Source organism: Poecile atricapillus, chromosome 8 (genome assembly GCF_030490865.1).
Source record: "Poecile atricapillus isolate bPoeAtr1 chromosome 8, bPoeAtr1.hap1, whole genome shotgun sequence".
Taxonomy (NCBI): Eukaryota; Metazoa; Chordata; class Aves; order Passeriformes; family Paridae; genus Poecile; species Poecile atricapillus.
In genome coordinates, this window is record NC_081256.1 from 4,646,857 (window position 1) to 4,660,643 (window position 13,787).

The window sequence follows — 13,787 nt, forward strand, 5'->3', positions numbered from 1 at the left end:
ACCCCAGAACTGCCCCAGAGCACCCCAGAGCACCCCCAGAACAGCCCCAGAGCACCCCCAGAACAGCCCCAGCACCCCCAGAACAGCTCCCAGCACCCAGAACTGCTCCAAAGCACCCCCAGAACAGCCCCAGAGCACCCCAGGACAGCCCCAGCACCCCCAGAACAGCTCCCAGCACCCAGAACAGCCCCAGAGCACACCCAGAACTGCCCCAGCACCCCCAGAACAGCCCCAGCACCCCCAGAACAGGCCCAGCACCCCCAGAACAGCCCCAGAGCACCCCCAGAACAGCCCCAGCACTCCCAGAACAGGCCCAGCACCCCCAGAACAGGCCCAGCACCCCCAGAACAGCCCCAAAGCACCCCCAGAACAGCCCCAGCACCCCCAGAACAGCCCCAGCACCCCCAGAACAGCTCTCAGCCCCCAGAACAGCTCCAGAGCACCCCCAGAACTGCTCCAGCACCCCCAGAACTGCTCCAGCACCCCCAGAACAGCCCCAGCACCCCCAGAACAGCTCTCAGCCCCCAGAACAGCTCCCAGCACCCAGAACAGCCCCAGCACCCCCAGAACAGCCCCAGAGCACCCATAGAACAGCCCCAGCACCCCCAGAATTGCCCTAGAGCACCCATAGAACAGCCCCAGCACCCCCAGAACAGCCCCAGCACCCCCAGAACAGCCCCAGAGCACCCCCAGAACAGCCCCAGAGCACCCCCAGAACAGCCCCAGCACCCCTAGAACTGCCCCAGCACCCCCAGAACAGCCCCAGAGCACTCCCAGAACAGCTCCAGCACCCCCAGAACAGCCCCAGAGCACCCCCAGAACAGCCCCAGCCCAGTGGCTGTCACAGCCCTGCACTGCCAGGCAGCCTCATGGGGTGGGCAGGGGAAAGGAGGGGTCCTCTGGGGCTGGGCAGCTCAGGGACTTTCCTGGATAGCAACAGTGATGCTGAACTATCAGAGAAATCCTGCTTTAAGTCACTTCTTTGCCCCTGTTCTCTGGACTGGGAGTATGAAATCCCTGTGAGGATCTAAACCAGATCCAAGACACTTCATATCCTCGCTGATTTTCCTCCTTTTAGATAAGCAAGGCTGAAGTAGACTTGGAAGTGACCATGAATGCTCAGGTTTTAGTGGCACCCAGCCAGTGTGGTGTTCCTGCAGAGCACATGAATTCCCATTTGTGAATTCAGTTCAGGACAGCAGAAATGTTTCTGACACCAGCACAGCCCTGTGGGGACACAGCCCACGTGTAAACATACAGAAGCTTTTTGGTCTTCGTGCATCTACTGGAAATGCTGTTCTATGTTAACAATGTTTCAACTAAAAATGGAATAGAAATTTTGGTGGAGCAGCTCCAGCAGAGTTTGAAAGAAAAATGAAAATCTCTGCACTGTCTTCAGCTTAAAGCAGCTCCAACTACATTTTAAAATAATAGCTTGAGATGTAATTCATGGAGAGTGTGAGAAATGCTCCATGGTGAGGTGATCTATCAGAGGGAAACCTTGAATGAAAAGGAGGGAAAACAATAAATCCCCAGAATAAATATTGAAAGGGAAGAAAGAAGGAAAGAGATTTCATTTTATTACATCATTTGATGTCATGAGCATGAACTGGGGAAAAGATTTATTTATTTTTTATATATTATAGATTTTCCCTGAGGGTCTGGTTCTGTAAACAGATGGAAGAAGGGCTGGAAAATCCAAATTCCAAACAGAAAAGGTCAAGGCACAACTGAGCTATATTTTCAGATCCAGTGATACAGTGGCCACACTGGGCTTGATTCTTTATTAGATTTGCAGTGGTTTATGGATGGGTTATGCAGATTGCCAGTCTGCTGGAAATGTGCATGCAAAGTCTCAGGTTTGCTGCAAAGTGCTCCCCTGGCACAGCTGCACAGCTGCAGTTACTCTGCACATCTGGAACCCCACCTTCAGTCACCTACAGGGATCTCAGGGAGAGAGCAGCTCCCCTTGCTTGCTCTCACACCACAATCTGGACCTTCAGATTTAAAGAAAATTAGATCTGCTAATCTAACTGTTGTGTAATATTACACATGTGTGTCCAAAACTGGGGTGCCAGGATGGATCCATCCATGTTCTCTTAACTGTCCTGTATTAGCTTTTCAATTCAGAGATGCACTTCAGCAAAATGTGATTTTGGAATTCACACTTAGGTTTCCGTGGGTATCCCCCCTGAAAAGATGCCCAGGGTCTGTTCAGTTAAAACCCCAGGCTCCTGCTCAGGGCATGGAGCTTTTACAGCTCCTGTATTCCTTGCAGCAGCACCTGGAGATGAGATCAGACACCACACACCCAGTGGAATGTTTGGTGCAGTGGAATTGTCTCTTCAGCACAAGTGAGACTGCTTTCCCATTTCCCCAGCTTTGCTTTGTTTTTCCCCTATTTTTAAGCCTGGTTACCTGTATCTCCTCTGTTTAAATGCTAAATTCCTTTCAGGAATCTCCCAGCTGAGTGAAATGCTGAGCACAGCAGCGCTGTGGTCTCAGCCAGCATTAGCCATGGTCCTAAATGGTGAAGAGTGAGCGTTCACACTGCTGTTGTAGCACTGCTGGGTTAATCCATGGACACTGGATCACCCCACCAGCTTCAAGGATGTTGCATGATCAGAATATAAGTGCATGGCACATTAATTCAGTTTGTTCTGCTGTGGGTGTATCTTGAGTTCCACAATCCAAATCAAAGAGAACCAAACCATAGTGAAAATGTTTATGAGCAGCTGTTTTCTCTGATCCTCTGTAATGCTACTGTAAAATGCTTCTATTAATATATTAATGAAATGGATAATAAAGAACATATTATATAGGAATATATCATGCAAACAGATAGCACTTCCATTAGTATTCTGTTAGATTTTTAGTCATTGTGGTGTATCATATCACAGAATATATTTGGTCTCTTGGTGAGTTATTACTGAAGCTCATCTTGCAGAATGTGCTGGAGTTTAAACAACCTCTGCCTGTTGGACTTTTGTTATTATTCTTGTGCAGGATGCTATGTTAGGGTCCCTCATTTTAATTACACAGCTAATAAAGCAAGCAGTTTGCCTTGGGTTAGTGGCAAAGCAATGCTCTGGAAAGGACTCCAGGGCAATCCATCCCTTGTGCTGTGCTGCCCAGAGAGGAGCTGAGCGGGCTCTGAAGGGCTTGGGGAGAGCAGCACAGGGCAGCTGCTCCTCTGTGCAGAGGGAGGAGAGCAGATCCTGGGACTGCAGCTCTCAGCTGGCTCCCAGCTCCCTTCTGCTCTCACATTTACAGGTGTTTTTTCAGTCCAAGGCTTAACTGCTGGGGCTTCAGGGGTTTCAAAGACCTTCAGACTCTGAGAGCTGTTGCCAGCCTCGTTAGGCCTAATTTATTTCCAAGGGCTGGATCTGAAGCTTTCTGTGTTCAGTTGAGGGCTCTCAGTGATGCTTTCAGCAACTGTGGGCTCTCTATACTAAAAATTGAATAGTAATAAAAAGAGGAAATGGCTTTTGCTATTACTACACCAGTCACATAGACAGAGATAATCTTTCACAGTGCTGTCAGGTAAAGTCAAACTACTTCTCTGGGAGATTAGGGATTGATTAAAGTCCTTGCACTCAGGGATATATATCTGTATTAATCTTGGAATTATTTGTCAAACACCCAAGATCTCTGCTCTGATTTGTGGAATATATTCTGAAAGTCAACACTTCAAATGAGTCAAGATTTTTTAAATTATTTGTATGTTTTTAAAGCAAATGCAGGAGCTGCTTCCTTGCTCCGAAAGCAAGCACTGCTATTTTTAACATGGTGCTCTTTTTGCTTTGAAATGTGTCTCTGATAGCAGAGAATGCAGCTGGGGAACTGGAAAGCAGGAGTTAATACACTTTCAGACAAGTCCATAAAGCACAAGCCACTGCCTCAAACCACAAGGTCTGAGGTTTAACAGGATAGCACTGACAGCTTCTGCTGTCCAGTCAAGAAAGTCAGGGTTTGGTGGTGAAGCCAGCACTAAATCCACTTCTCCAACTTCTTCAGCTTCTCCCACTGCAGTGAAACAGTTGATCCTGTTTGGAGAGGCTTTTAAAATGCAACTTTGGGTTGTATTAGAAGCACTAAAATTGGGCTTGCCTGGAGTCTGGTATTCCAGAATGCTGCACACATCATTGCCCCGGGATCCTGTGTGTCCTGGGCTCCAGAGCAGGGACTGCTTGTGCCTTTTGCCTTGCTCAGGGCAGTGAGGGACATGCAGGGGATACAGCTGAGCATCCCTGTGCCAGTGGCAGCAGCAGGCAGTGCCACAGCCCCTCAGGAGGAGCCAGGACTGGAGAGGTGTGGAGCCACAGTACGGTACTGCCTGCTCCAAACCCTCCCAACAACAGGTCAGGTTTAATTTGGCCTCAGCCTCTAGCTGAGATAAAGAAACTCACTACAATTATTTTTCCCAACTTGCCAGGCCTGAAGGCAGTCATTCTCTCTCACATATAGCAGAAAAATGTTCTGGATAAACTGGCTGCAGTTCAGTAAATAAGTCGTGATACAAGATTTCATTTGAGGGATCAAAATTTTCTGGTTTAGCAACCCCTGGCAGGATAATCAATAACTTCCACTCTGAGAGTGATGGGAAGATAACAGACTGTAGCAGTTCATCAGGACCTGCAGGGGGTCTGCTAAACTTGCTGGGATAAGGATGTTCTGGCCTTTTGCCATTGGAAAATTAGGGCTCATTGGCAAGGCGGGAAACATTTGGGGGGAGTTTGCTGAGACAGAGAAAATCACCGGTGCACAGCTCAGCACGGCTTTCAGTCTGCTCAGAAAAAAACTCAGATCTGGAGTGCCAAGTAGTGATTAGGGTTCAGCCTGACTCCAATCCAATCCTGTGCAGGAGTGAAGACAGTGTGAGCCCTTCAGAAATGATAAATTGCATCCCAGATGAGAACCACAGACTGGAAAGCCCCAGCACAGGGGGAGCTGGCTGGAAAAAAATAAAAGGAAAATTCACACAACCTTCTCATCAGGCACAACTGCCCAATTTCCCCCAAGGGTTTCCACCTTGCTGGATGAATTATACAGTTGTGTTTAACAAGCAGGGGAAGAGGGCTGCCATAACACCATCCTCAGCTCCTGCCTGTCAGATGTTCATGAGTCTGTGGGACTGAGGCTGGGAGGATCCAGGCTCTGCTTGGGGTTGGGGTAATTCTGGAGGCTGCCAGTGAAAAAGCCAGGGGAAAGTCAGGGTGGTTTGTTTTTGCCTCCTAAACCATAATTCAGAGTAAGTTTGAAAGCAATTATTACTTTTAATATCTTGTCTACATTTCCACACTGACTAATAGCCCATATAACCTCCCAGCCAAACTCTGCTGAGACCCTACAACTCAAGCAGAAGTGATTTGGGGCCATAGACCCAGAAGAATTGGTATTTATGATCTTGCCTTAAGGTTCACATCAGGGCTGAACCTGACCTACAGACTAGGATTGTCCAACTGTAATGAAATGAAATATAAATGAAATGTAAATGAAAGCCTGAGGACCAAAAATAAAAAAGCCAATTAGTTGATAGATTAGGTAATGGATTCCATAGAAATAACTGTTGGGAACAACTTCCTTTAAAAGAAAAAAAAAAAAAAACAGATAAATTTGGGGCAAACCAGAAAGGAGAGCACCCCTACTTTGACCAGTTCCTAAGTGAAAATAAGAGATGTGCAGAGTTTGCTGTGTAAGGCTGTGATCAGCAGCCCCAGTGTGAGCAGGGAAGGGTGAGGATGTGCAGTGAGCAGGCAGTGGAGCCTTCCTCTGCCTCTGGTCCATCTGTGCCTGCCACAGGAGCTCAGAGCCTGAAGACATTTCTATCTTGCTGGAACAGATGAAGTCATCAGGGCGCTTGGCTCTGGTGCGTGAGCCACGTGTAACCAGGCTGATTTCCCTGAAGTTACAGAATCCTGCCAGAATACACTCAATTCTTCTTATTTACTCAGATTAGCTGTGTTATGCATCTTGTGCTTTCTAGAAGGGCTGATGGCTGCTACAGAAAACAAGGAATTTTCACAAGATGTTGATAAATTAATTAAACACCAGCAAACTCCACTCGCTCTCAGGTTTAGAAGGCTTGAAAAATGTTTCCTTCTTGATCAGTTTAAACTGCAGCAATTGTTTTTAATGAAGTGATACAACCAGAGGGCCAGAATTTTACTGAGCAGAAGGGAAATCATTCCAGCTCCTCTACACCAGGTGAAAAGCTGCTCTGTCAAGGCTTAAGGCTCCTTGTCAGACAAACTCAGTGCTGTGAAAAACCAGCGGTGTCCTGAAAATGGGCTGGATTCCTCTGGCCAGCAGAAGGCATCCAAGACAAGCTGGACTGCAGAGGAGCTTTCTGCAGCACATGAGTCTGCCTTCAGTCACTCAGGCTAATGAGCTTAACTAATAATGCAGTAACTAGATTGCTGGCAAAACAGAAATAGTCCTACAATACAATAGTACCTAGTAAAAATAATGTCTAAAAGCAGTCTGAAAAGTTATACTCCTTAACAATATCCAGGAATTTTTACAAGCAATTAAAGGAAAGGTATTGTAATTTTTTAGTCATAAATTTTTACAATGAAGGAATCATCCATAATTTGTGGCTTGAATTCCCCCAGAACATATAGGCACTAAGGCAAGTCTATAGGATTCTTATTATCTATTATCTATTAATATTATCTATTATCTTATTATCTATTGGTGATAAATAACTTGTTCTTTTTTCTATTAAACTGACTTTGACTTTGGATATTTCCTTGGCTTTCCAGTCTGCTCTGTGGCAGCAGCATCAGGTCAGAGAACTGGTGCTGTGGACTTACACTGGGTTTCCATCACTCATAGCAGGAGAGAGCAGCAGACAAAGCTCAACCTTCCATATTCTCTTACCCAGCATTTTTACACACACACATCTTAATTTTTACAAATTGAAGGAGTTGCAGGGAGTTTACAACAGTTTTAACATGCAATGGCAACTAAAACCTTGGATAAACACGAGAAGCCATTGCCAAAAAAAGCCACAAACTATCCTGGCTGAATTTATACTGTCACATGGTTAGTGTTGAGATTTAAGAAATGGGAGTTTACTGTGGTGGGTGCTGTGTATGGACATGTGGAATTTGAAGGCATTATGTTGTGATTTGGTCACATGAAAAGTTATTAAAATCTCTGATATCCATCATGTAGCTGCATTTCTGTCCAAAATGGATACAGTGAGGTGTCCCTCTCCCATGTGTTAACTATCTCTATGCCACAGGGTGACTGTTCTAGAAACTATGAAAGACACATGAATTATCACAGAGGCAGAAGCCTTCTACACACACCCTGACAGGTGTCCAGGACTTCTCCCTGGAGTTTGGACACAGATTCTGCAGTGACTTTCCTGGGAACTGAGGGAAAGGATCTTGATGTGTACCCCAACAACAACTGGATGGTAACATACATTGAATCCTAAATTATATTATTTCTTTCCTAGCTGTAAAATTCATGGTACTTTTAACCCCATGCTGTATATACCTACCAGCAGTCTCTTTTTGTCTTTATTCCTGTGTAGTATTAGTTTAAGTCTTATGTCTGTTACCTTTGTGTCTGTTAAATAAATAATTCACTCTATAATTGACCAAATCATTATTAAAGAACTTGTGAAGAAGAGTGGGCTTTGGGGTGCTGGCCACCTCAATAAAGCCACTGCCTGCTGCCAGGGGCCTGGGCAAGGGGCAGGGACTTGCCTAAAGCCCCAGATCCATTTGGAACAGTGAATCCCAGGCAGCAGCAGCTGACACACAGCTCTGCCCCAGCTGGCACCTGCGAGGGCAGCAGAACACACAGCCAGCACTGCCTCCCCACCTGCCCAGAAGGTTTTTCTCTCACCACTGGCTTTATTTGGGGGTTGCTCTTTTGAATCAGCTTCATCATCACTCCCTCCCTGAGCAAACACTGGCTTCCAAACAGAGATTTCTGTACAGAGGGAATGAGTGCAGGTGTTAATGCTGGCTCTGGGTGTGCTGCAGGAGCCTGGCAAGGACAGCAGGACAGGGACTGCTCCTCTCTCCAGCCTTGCTCCCTCCCTGCCCACCTCCTACCCAGAAAAAAGTGGCTGTGAAGTCTGGGTCACCTGTTTTCAGCTGCCAGGGCTGCTCCAAATGCACAGGAGTCGGTGTCAGCAGTGAGGAAGAAGACACTATCTAGACAAGACACAGGAAACCAAATTCCATGCAGCCTCCTTGCAACTGTCTTACTTATAATGGATATTTTATTGTTTACTTTGCAGGCTTGCGTTTATCAATGACACTTTGCTGCTTGAAACAGCTGGAAGGCTTCTACCTCCTTTTCCAAATCCTGGGGTGAACTGTGGTGATAAATGAGCCCTGAAACAGGATGATTTATAGCTCTGTTGCCTCAAGGTGCACTGCAGATCCTTTTGTACAAATTAAATCCTGCTTAAGACTCCTTAAATTTTCAGGGTGACCTCTCTGTTTCTCTGTCACGATTGTTGTTACGAATCACCGAAACTCCACCTTCCTTTTTAAAATGTTATTTTAGCTAAGGGTGGCATATTTCCATTTACTTTCCTTTCAGGTTGCATTGGGTTTCAACCACTGTCAACTCAAGGTGGACAGTCAGTGTCCAGTCAAGGAAAATGCTGCTTGCAAAGAGGAGAAGGCTGATGCCCTCGTGGCCAGAGCACCCCAGAGACACTGGTCCATGTGGTGATGGGTTGCTCTCACTGCTCCCTTGTTTGCAGAAGCTGCCAGTGAAAATCACAGCTGGACACATCCTAAATCTGACTTTCTGACTTGCCAGAATGCAGTACCTTTGGTACCTCTGATGCCTTTTTGGGGTTACCTAAAAACAGAGGCCAGACAAAATCAAGGGAATAAAAAGCAGTTCTGTTTATTGAAGGGCCTTCAGGTACATTTAGGGCAGACAAAGCCCCCCAGGGGCTGCACCCAAAAATGGACCACGGGTCACAGGTTTTCACACTTTTATCAGTTTGGTCCATTTGCACATTGGGGGTTCATCTTCCAATTCCAGCCTCAGGTAATGAACTCATTTACCCCAAGTTTGCTGCCCCAACTCACTTTTGTTTCCATCTCTCAGGCCTGAGGCAGTGAGGTGTCCTTGATTGCCAGGCCTGGAGAGGAATTGCTGTGTCTGAGCCAAATGGGAAAGCAGCAGCTCCCACTGTGTGTGGAGTTTGGAGTTACACACTAAAGAACTGCAGGATTACAGATACATGAAAAATATAAAAGCTGAAATCCCAAGGCAGCAGCTCTGGTAAGGGAAGGTAACAATGGCACTGCAGAGAGCACCTGCCCAGCTGTGCTTTAACTGCTGTTAGCAGGCAGTTCACAGCTGGAGCTCTAAATCTGCTCTAAGGCTGCTTCAGTGCTGCCATTCATTTCCCAGGCACTTTGGGATGATGACTGAGTGACAAAAGCCTCAGGTTTCCCATCTGAGTGGTGGCCCTCTTGCCTGGGTTAACCACTATTTCTGAGCTGCCTTGGGATTTCCATGTGGGAGGTGCCACATGGTGCAAAGTATTCATATTGGTGCACTAGAATAAAGATTTATTAGCAAATCCAAGAGATCTTTGCAGCACACTGAGGCTGGGAAGTCCTTCAGACTCTCACAAGTGGGAGCTATCCTGGTGATGGGAACAGCAGTGTTCAGTGAGGAACTGAGTCTGGGGCTCTTCACTAACCCCAGCCATAGCACAGATGTCCAGTAAATGCCCTGAGTTATGTTAGTTTTTAGAGGGATTCATTGCATAAAAACACTGTGAACAATCCCAGCATTATTGAAAGACCCCCGAGCTGTTCACCAGTCTTCACAGAAGTAATTGTGAATGCCATTTATTTTTATCTTTAGCACACCTTTTATAGGGTTCTACAGGGTCTGCAGGCAGAACAAGCTACTATTGGCTAACACACACAGTTTACATTTTTTCTCTTACACACAGGGATATTGTTTTACTTTACTCTCTCTTCTGCATGAAGGTTTCAAGGACTTTAGCCTTTAATATCACGACTTATTTCAAAGGCTGGTTTGTGCATACAGGCCTTTACTAATATATAAAATATAGCAACACAGCATAGTAATTCTTTTGTCATAAACAGCTGTCACCATAAACAACAGCTCCACAGACTGTCCCATGCCCTGGTGGTACTTTGGTAGCTACAATGTGCAGGTGGTACAAAGGATGGCACAACATGTCCTGATAACCTATCCTATTCCCCTGGACCAAAATGTGCACTCTGCCCACATCCAGCTCTTTCTATTGCCACCCTTCTTAGGAGGTGTGAAAAATGAGGTTCACTTCTTAGGTATAATTTCAAAAGTTTAATAAAAACAATTAGGAGACAAAATGAACAAATAAGGCTGGGTGCCTCAGCATTCAGCCAAGAGCACACCTTACTAACAAAGGCTCGGCTCGTTCCTTAACAGCACCAGCCTGCTGCATATTCCTAGACCCCAATGCATGATTCAAACATTCCTCTGAAGTTTAGAGGTCCCTTTGCTCAGTTTCAGCTCCCCCCCTGCCCCAGCAGATCAATCCTCTTTTGGCTCTGTTCAGTCTCACACTCCCTGATAACAGAGGTTCAATAAATCCCTCCCCTGGAGCTCTGGTCATTGCCATCTTCATCTGGATAATCCAAGAATGCAGGTGGTTTTCTGATCATCTTTTCATTCTCTGAGTTATATGAACAAAATCAGTCTTTATTTTAATACCATGCTACAGCCTAAGAAATATATATATATGTGTATCACATCACTGTTTCTAAGTTTCATTGATAGGAGAAATAAAAGAAACTATATTAATACAGCAGAGTTTCCCAACATTATACACATAGCATTCATTTTAATATTTGTGAAAAGCCAATAATAGAATATGTACTTAAAACAGGGGGTCTCTTCCCTAGGTGAAAACTGAGCAGCTTCAGTCTAAATGCTCTTGTGGTCTGGGATTGCCCATCATGACTCTGCAGAAACCTTGAGACTGTCAGGAAGTGTTAAATTTCTCTGAAGTGGAAAATATGGAGCTACACAAGACAGACCCTGCTGAATCCCTGTAAGATGTTTCAGAACAAAAGGTGGAAAGAGAGATGAAAGAGAAACAAGGTTTTTGAGGCTGCCAGTTCCCCAGTTTCTGTGTGAGGCTGAAGATGACAAAGAGAAGTTTGGCTGATACCATTTGTACAATTTCTGTGCATTTAATGCAAAGCTGGCTCTGCAGCTCAGGACCTCTGGCCATGGCATGTGGGAAAAAGAAGATTATGAGTGAAACAGCAGAGTGAAATCAGGAGCCACCTTGCCAGCAGGACTTGCACACACAGCAAGAATGAAGCTGATGGATGCTGTCATGTTTGTTTTAAAGGAAGACCCATAAGACTTGGCTGCTGTAAACCTAAAGGATGCTCAGTAATGTCAGGAGTTGGCCCATGGGGGAAAAAGTGATGCTTTTAGATCTATCAAAATGCAGAGAATCTCAGATAATGAGAACCAGACATTCCACAGTGAGATACAAAACTGGGAGACTCTTAACCAGATGATGGGAGCTACAGACTGTAGGAGGAACTCACCAGAGTTCTCATACATTTGAGATACACCTGTAATGCTCTGAAAACACATTTTGAGGTAGAGGGAAAATTGTTGAAGAGCCATGGAGCTTGATGTCCTTATAAAATGGCAATTTTATAAGGACTTACGTTTTGTTTTTCTCACATAAGAAGTATTTGGTTTCTTTCCCACTAGCATAGGTTCTTACTGATGAGTAGCTGAAGTAAAGAACCTGTTCCAAATTTAAATCAAAGCAATCCCATTAGCAGGTGTTTAGCAGGCCACTGGTGAATTATGGGCAGCAGCAGTGCATAACAAAGCTGTGAAGGTTGTGGCACTCCTGAAGATAAGGTGTTGAACTGCAATATACCACTGGTATTAGAATAATAACGTTATCAGGAAAGATAGATGGGAAGCACTTGGATGCTGTGGCCAAAGTCTCATCTAATTCCCACTGGGCACCCATGATTCAATTCATGATAAATGCTGCAGGCCTGCATTTCCCCAGGGGAGATTCTGGCCCAGCTCTGCAGACAGCTCAGAAGAGAGAATCCTCCAAGAGGAGGGAAGGGCATCCTTCTTTACATGGTGCTGTTCCCATGTCCTTCTCAGACTAGAAAGTAAAGGGACAAATAAATGATGAACCCTTTCAGTGGATAATAGGTGAAATAAATCATACAGTGTTCTAGGCCATAAATATACAATCAGGGAATTTTGAATATTTAGCATTTTTGCCAGCAGTCCACAACACATTCTTATGACAGCATAAAATCTTCAACAGAAAGAGAGGGATGGGATATTTATATAAGGATGAGAACAACATCCAATTGAATTTACTTATTTGGTTGGTTAGTTGCCTAATTATTTGTTTCAGAAATAATACCATTTTGATGACTTGGAGTCTTTGATGACTTGGAATTAGGGTGACTTTTCTTCTGGCACATATGGTGGCTGGGTATGCAATGAGATGCAGCTTTAGCCACTTTAGGAGCTTGGAAGAATGTGCCATATCTAACGAGTTCCTGTTCTTTGGAGAGGGCTGAACTCCAGTGTCAGCTTGGCCCTTCCCGTTACTGATTCTTATTTTATGCTTTGTGTTCAAGTCCAAGCCAGTTTACATCCTGATACAAATTTCCAGAACTCCACAGCAGGTTCCACAGTCCTTTGGCTATTTAATTCTTCTGTTAAACTCCACAGCAGGTTCCACAGTCCTTTGGCTATTTAATTCTTCTGTTAAACTCCACAGCAGGTTCCACAGTCCTTTGGCTATTATTTAATTCTGATGTTTAGAGAATAGTGTGTGTCTGTGCCAAGCCTAGAGCTGTTCTCAAAGGCCAGCCCTTCCAATATTCCAACATTCCAACATTCCAATCCTCTGTCTCCCTCCACCTGTCACAGAAATTTGTGCCATGGCAGCCTCAGAGTGCCAGCAGGGTTGAAATCTGGTGCCCTGTGGTAAAAATCTGGCAAACAGTGGTGAGTGCAGGGTAAATCCTGCCTGCCTCACCCACTGTGAGCTGCTCTCTGCCCTCCTGGAATAATGCACTGCCACGAAGGTTCAGAATACAAAGCAGGGACAGCTCCAAGGTCTCCTTTTGTCTTAGGGAATTTTTGCAAAAAAAACCCAAACCAAAACAAAAAAACCACAAACAAAAAGAGAACTGTCAGAATGAATTTTTTGGGTAGTTCCATGCACATCACATGGACATTCACTGAAGCCCAGTGCAATTTGGCATTAGTTAAATGTACCATTAAAGTAAAGCCTTAGCTAAAAAGCTCCTCAGTAACTCTCCACCCTTGAAAAGCATTTACCAAACCCATATTATGTTCTTGATTGCCTTCACTGTATTTTCTGTAATGTTTTTTTTTTTTTTTCTTTCAGCTGATTGGAATTCTGAGATATAACAAAAACCTTCTTTGGAGTGTGACCTTGAGAGCAGAGCTGTTGTGTGCTATAAATAATGGAGAATTAGCTATATAGGTTAAAACAGTGAAGAAAGTATTTTATATGATTTTCAAGGGCTGTAAGCCCAAGAAGAGCTGATGTCTATCAGAGTGTTATATAAATAGTCTTGTAATGAGGAAGAGCATATAAGATCCAAGATAGATTTCTGCTTTTTAATGAGATGGGAGAATATATTACTTCAGAATTTAAAGGCTATTTTTCTTTTTGAAATTCAGATCTGGCTTTATGAATATTTTATTTTAAAAATCCCGATGATGGTAATAAGTTT